Here is a 6,512-nt window from a genome sequence, read left to right as displayed (position 1 = left end):
TATTAGTAATCATACATAAGTGAAGATTCACGTATTATTCCATAGGCTAGTCATCACCTGATACTACTATTCCATTTCAGAGTTGACACTGCTCCAACATGAGCAGTTGGGATGTCTCCATACGCCAAGGGCCCTAGTCAGTTGCCAGAGGGCTCCTCACATTCCTTTTATTCCTGCTGGTAAACCAGAGGATGCTGGCTTACTAATCAGAAAGAAGGTAGATGCCAACAATTACAAAGTCTTTACATTCTATTTTTCTAGTCTTGGGAAAGGAATAAAAATAGGGCTTGGAAATAAGTCTTCTTCCTGTGTTGTTTCAGCTCTTGTTTATTATTTAACATGAAGGCTACTTCAGAGTGTCACTGGTCTTCAGAAAGTTTTCTGAGGTTAAAGATTTCATGAAGGAGTGGAGTTTGCTTATTAGAGAAAAGTGGGATTCCAAGTGACAAGAAGAGTGCCCTAGCCAGGGGCAGGGAATATTAAGACTAAAGCAACTTCACTAGGATAAAGACAGCACATGAGTAGTGAGGAGAGCAACCTGGCCACATGGGCAGAGAAAGACTTGTCAGGGAGAAAATGAAGATTTGATTGTTTGAACAGGATTTGGATTTAGTAGTAAATTGTCATAGATGCTTAAATCACAGGAAGTGATGAAATTGGATTTTTGGGGGGGATGGGGATTGGTCTAGAAGAGGTGTACAGGATATATTAAAGCTGAAAAAGGCTGGCATCTGAGAAACTGGTTAGAAGATTATTATTGCATCAGTCCCATCACATAGCAAGTACCAGGATGTCATTGGTTGTACTGAGGACACCAAAGAAATGGACTGAAGGGATATTACAGAGGAAGAAGGGTAGGTTTTTACACCTACTTGTTATTCCAAAAAGGACTTCTGGCTCTTATAAATTAGATGCACTATACAAAATAATTCTAGGGAGAAACTCGAAGGTTTGGAAAGAACAGGTAGTATGAGGGATGAGTGTCATACACGGCATGTATGATGCCAAGCCTGTCACCTGTCACACAGAAGCAACTGGCCCCTCTCCTTCTCCGACACTGCCCAAGCTGTTGTAGATTTCAGGGGCCCTCTTCATGGTTCTCTTGGTCCTGGACATAGATACCAGGGTTCTTAGGAGATCCCTGCAGTTCCACCTGACTGCTTTTCTGCTTGAGAGTAAATGTTCCTTATTCTGTTGTCTGACTCAGATTGTAGCATCTTCCCAAAATGACACACTGGGGGTGAGGGAACCTGAGGGGCTGATGGTAGGGGCTCCAGTACCCTGCTTTCCTAATCCTGAGTGGGACAGGGCTTCCCCAGAATAGTTTCAAACACCTAGTGGGAAGTTAGAGGCCAGGTGGAGATCTGCTTGGAGGGTATTTGTCACACTCCTACCTTATGCCCTCTATTTCTCTAACCCATTGTTGGATGCTTCTGCCTTGGCTTAGAAACTGATCTGGCATTAGTATTCAGCAGAGCAAGGGCTTCTCCATAATAGTTCTAATTGTAAAATAGGGGATAGTAGGTGGAGGAAAAGACTAATAGGTGAAGCCTGAGAGTAGTGGCTGGCTGAGATGCCAGCTGCTCAGATGAGACACACTGCCTGTGCTTTAGTGATGTAGGCAGAGGTGGTTGGGGGGCAGATCTTTCTTCAGTGCATCCTTATAGCCCAGGACTACAGCCAGATTCTCCCACAGGAAGGTGTGTATGGGTGGGTGGGTGTTTAGATGGAACTCTTCTGGAAGTACTAGTACACATTTGGTGAGTCTTTACAACTGTTCTGTTACACAGTTGTCCCCTCTCATCCGCGGTTTCACTTTCTGAGGTTTCAGTTACTCGTGGTCAACTGCAGTTCAGAAGCAGACGATCCTCTGTATGGTCAGGTCAATGGTAGTGTAACGCTCCATCACAATGCCTAAGCCATTCACCTCACTTCATCTCATCACAGAGGCATTTTATCATTTCACATCATCACAAGAAGGGTGAGTACATACAATAAGATTTTGAGAGACCACATTCACATGACTTTTTTTATAGTATATTGTAATTGTTCTTTATTACTGTTAATCTCTTACTGTGCCTAATTTACAAATTAAACTTTATCATAGGTGTGCATGTACAGTATTGGAGAAAACATAGTATATACATATGGTTTGGTACTATCTGTGGTTTCAGGCATCCACTGGGGGTCTTAGAACACATCCCCCGTGGATAAGGGGGGACTACTGTAACCTCATCCATATGCTTCCAGCATCCTTGGAATTCCCCAATTGGAGAAAAGCCAAGTGGTCTTCGTTTAGCTCATTCCTGAGAGCAAACATCCCTATGCTCAGACTTGATAAAACATGAGTCAGCCCTGGTCAAGTTGTGTGGCCAAGTGTGCTAGGTGTATTGTTCTCTGGGTCTGTGTTCCTCTTAGACACCAACAGTTTCTAAATTTGCTTGGAATTGTCCGGATAAGCCAATGCCCTTTAAGTCCAGGTTTAACAACAGAACAGGTCCCAGTGTTACAGCATTGCTTTGTTAATTTCTACAAGAGGATTATGCTAAAGGGACAAATTAAATATTGTTCTATTCATCTGATTTCATATTTGACATCAATGAAGGGAACAACTTCAGAAAAAGCTGCAGTGCCTCCAGCCTCACAGATCATTAGTCCTCTCTGGTTCACTTTCTCGCTCTCTTCTGTGACCATTTCAAGACTTTTCACTCACCTCGAACTTCCAACTGCATTATCCCCCTCAGCTGTCAGTAAATAATCTCCCTAACCCCAGCAAACGGCCAGCATAAGCGAACTCCCTCAAGCCTCTGCCACAGACCTTCCTCTAAGGACACCTATCCTTCCCTCTCCCCGCTGTTACAATGGCGGAAGCCTCCCTATTGTCTAAATTCCTCTACAGTGCACCTAATTCCCTCTCCTGGGCTTTTTAAGGACTGCTCCATTTAACTCTCCCTCTCATATTTCCAACCTCACCCACACCATTAGCACCCCCTCATTTTCCAGGGGGTTTTTTGTTTTGTTTTGTTTTCTTTTGTTTTGAGGAAGATTAGCCCTGAGCTAACTACTGCCAATCCTCCTCTTTTTGCTGAGGAAGACTGGCCCTGAGCCAACATTTGTGCCCATCTTCCTCTACTTTATATGTGGGACGCCTGTCACAGCATGGCGTGCCAAGCAGTGCCATGTCCGAACCTGGGATCCGAACCGGCAAACCCGGGGCCGCCGAGAAGCAGAACATGAGAACTTAACCGCTGCGCCACCGGGCCGGCTCATGGCTTTTTTCTGTGTGGTAAAATACACATAAAATTTACCATCTTAGCCATTTTTAAGTATACAGTTCAGTGGTATTAAATACATTCAGAATGTTGTGCAACCATCACCACCATCCATTTCCATAACTCTTTTCATCTGGTAAAACTGAAACCATACCCAATAAACAATAATTCCTCATGACCTCCTTCCCCCAGCCCCTGACAACTCTATGATCTTGACTAATCTTAAATACTTCAATAAGTGGGATCATACAGTGTTTGTCTTTTTGTGACTGGCTTATTTCACTTACCACGCTGTCCTCAGTTTCACCCATTAACTTTCTCATGGATATTTTAGCATGTTCATACCCATCTCCTATTTAAAATTCAACCTTCTCTCTATTCTTTATCCTTTTCCAGCCTTACAGTTTTGCTTGATGGCCAAAAATCTTGTAAGAGTTGCTTCTACACACTGAGTCCCACTCTTTATCCCTCTGCAATCTGACTTCTACCCCATCGCTCCTTAGAAATAGCCTTCACCAAGGACACCAATGACCTACATGTTGCTAATCCAAAAAACACTTTTTAGTTATCATTTCTGACTCCTCAGCAGCATTTACCACTATGGACATCCCTTCCTCTAACCACTCTTCTGGTGTGACTAAAGTGACATACCACACCTACTGTGCTTCCTTCTCTCTGGTCACTTCTCAGTCTCCTTGGCAGGCTCGTTCTCTGTTCACCTCTTAAATGTGACCTAGGGGAGAGACAGTTGAGTGATGAAGACGAAATTCATCATCTGATCAAGCAATTCCATATAAGATGCAGTTCAAGCCCATCTAGTCAGCATCTCAGGAGGTATTCAGGCCCCACTGGCCAGTTAGAAAGTGCCCCAAGGAAGGCTATTGCCCTCTGCTGACTGACTGGCTTGTCCTGCCTTGGCCAATCAGGTGCCTGCATGGCTCGTGAGTAGAAGGTGGAACTCTTGTCTGGGATACCCCTTGGCCCGGTCAAAAGCTAGGTCCAGAAAGGAGTCCTCCCATTCCAGGAAAGCCAGCCCCTCACTCTGCCCTCAGTTTTTGGTTTTGTTGCCCAGCGCTCTCTGCAATTGGGCTGCCCTGAATTCAAATTCCAGATTTGCCACTTACTAGCCCACACCATCTTGGGAAAGTCAACTTCTCTGAACCTTAGCTGTAAAATGGAGATAACAGTAGGAATGTTGTGAGAATTTAATGAGGTGATTCAAGTAAATCGTGTAGGATGCATTAAAAAAAAAAAATTAGCTCATTATGGTATCTGCCCAGTATAAGTGAATGTGACCCGGGCAGGATGCTGTCTAGTCTGCAGCTTCAGGAGAACGTGCCCTTCTCGTTGGTCTCCGGTCTAGGGAGGAGTGGGATTCTCAGTAGCTTCTAGCTGGGTGCCCTCCTTTTGGAACATGAACACTAGCTGACGGAGGGAGTGGGAGCTCTAGCAGAGAGTTCTCTATTGCCCAGAGCTGCTGTGAAGACTGGTTGGCTGGTTTCATTGTCCCAGTTGGAGCCTCAGCCTAGACTTTCCTGAGAGCACTCACCGGGATTAAACAAATGGCAATCTGCCTTCCAATAGGTGCAAGTGAGTATTTCAGTAAACACCCTACAAATCGAATGCAAGCAAAAATCCTATCTTCAATTCCACAGTTAGCTCTAGGAATTGTGTTTCAATGGAAGCACTGTAGGAATCACCCCCTCAATGCTAGAGCAGCTGCACTTTGTACTGAAATGCAATCCAAAGGCGGCAGTGGCACTCAGACTTCAATTTTTGCTCTAAGCAAGATCCTCTGCCCCAAAGAACTTACAACTGAGTCTTTTGGTGTTGCTGCTTTTGATTTTCATGAAAAGCTTTGCTGTGTATATGTCTGAGGTAAGAATACGAAGGAGCGCTGCCTCAAAATCTAGCTGTTGTTTTTTTCTAAGCAACTGTTACAACAGTAAGATAGAAGGAGCATTATTACTCAGAAAACCAATCAGCAGTCTCTCTCAAGGTTGCTGGCTGACATGGAGTTAGACCATGGTGCTGTCTCCTAATAATGTAGTCTCCAAGCAGCAGCTCACTGGTGGTGAGGATGCCGGTGTCATTTGGGAAGACATGGCATCTGGCATGCTTTCTTCTGTAGCCTAGTGTGTGTGTGCCCTCTGTTTTGATGAATGGTTAAGAGCTGAGAAACCCTTCTTACTCTCGCCGCCCTTTTAACAATACAAATAAATTTATTTCTACCTGTATATTTTAAACTTTGGTTTTTTTCATTTCTTTGTCTGTTTTATTTTTAGTTGACATATACTTTATATAGAGTGCAGCGCACAGATATTAGGTGTACAATTCCATGAGATTTTACAATTGCATACACATGTAACCACACTCCAATTAAGATAAAGAACATTTTCATCACCCCTGAAAGTTCTCTCACAGCCCATCCCCAGGCAACCACTATTCTAATTTCTATCACTATAGATTAGATATACCTGTTTTAAACTTATATAAATGGAATCATGTACTATGTATTCTTTTGTGTCTGGATTTTTTTGTTCAGTATAATGTCCATGAGATGGTAAAGCTCTCATTTGTGTTGTTGCATCTATCAGTAGTTCATTCCTACTTTTGCTTTTTTAATCAGCGCTATTGAGAGGTATAATTTATATACAATAAAATGACCTCTTTTTTTTTTTGCAGGCGAAGATTTGCCGTAAGCTAACATCTGTTGCCAATCTTCCTGCTTTTTTCTTCCTTTCCCCCCCCAAAGCCCCAGTACATAGTTGTGTATAGTTGTAAGTTCTGGCTTTTCTATGTGAGCTGCCACCACAACCTGGCTGCTGTGGTTTGGTTCTGCCCCCAGGAATTGAACCTGGGCCCCCGAAGCAGAGCACACCAAACTTTAACTGCTAGGCCATCAGGGCTGGCTCAATGTCATTTTAAATACAGCTATGTAACCAAGACCCAAATCAAGATACAGAACATTTCCATCACCCCAGGAAGTTTCTTTGCATCCTGTCCAAACATCCCCCCTCCAGAGGCAACCACTGTTCTGATTTTTATCACCAAAGATTTCATTTTTCCTATTCTTGAATCTCATATCAGTGGATCACACAGTATGCATCTCCTGTGTCTGGCATCTTTCCTTCAACATAATGTCTGTAAGATTCATCTATTTCATTGTGCGTATCAGTAGTAGTTTATTCCTTTTTATTGCTAAGTAGTATTCCATTGGATAAATATACCATAATTTAT

At 43.3% G+C, this 6,512-nt stretch overlaps 1 long non-coding RNA gene across 1 annotated transcript in view; it reads right to left on the bottom strand.

Moving 5' to 3' along the window:
- Positions 1-2,025: 2,025 nt before the first annotated feature.
- Positions 2,026-6,512, bottom strand: part of LOC138923381 (uncharacterized) — a 6,361-nt gene continuing 1,874 nt past the window's right edge. The window contains exon 2 of the long non-coding RNA XR_011436900.1: positions 2,026-4,005. This is a non-coding gene — a long non-coding RNA (uncharacterized lncRNA). The remainder of the gene's footprint in view (positions 4,006-6,512) is intronic.

This window comes from Equus caballus, chromosome 3 (genome assembly GCF_041296265.1).
Source record: "Equus caballus isolate H_3958 breed thoroughbred chromosome 3, TB-T2T, whole genome shotgun sequence".
In the NCBI taxonomy this organism is placed as follows: domain Eukaryota; kingdom Metazoa; phylum Chordata; class Mammalia; order Perissodactyla; family Equidae; genus Equus; species Equus caballus.
The sequence above is the reverse complement of the archived record's forward strand: the minus strand, read 5'-3'. Positions and strand labels throughout refer to the sequence as shown.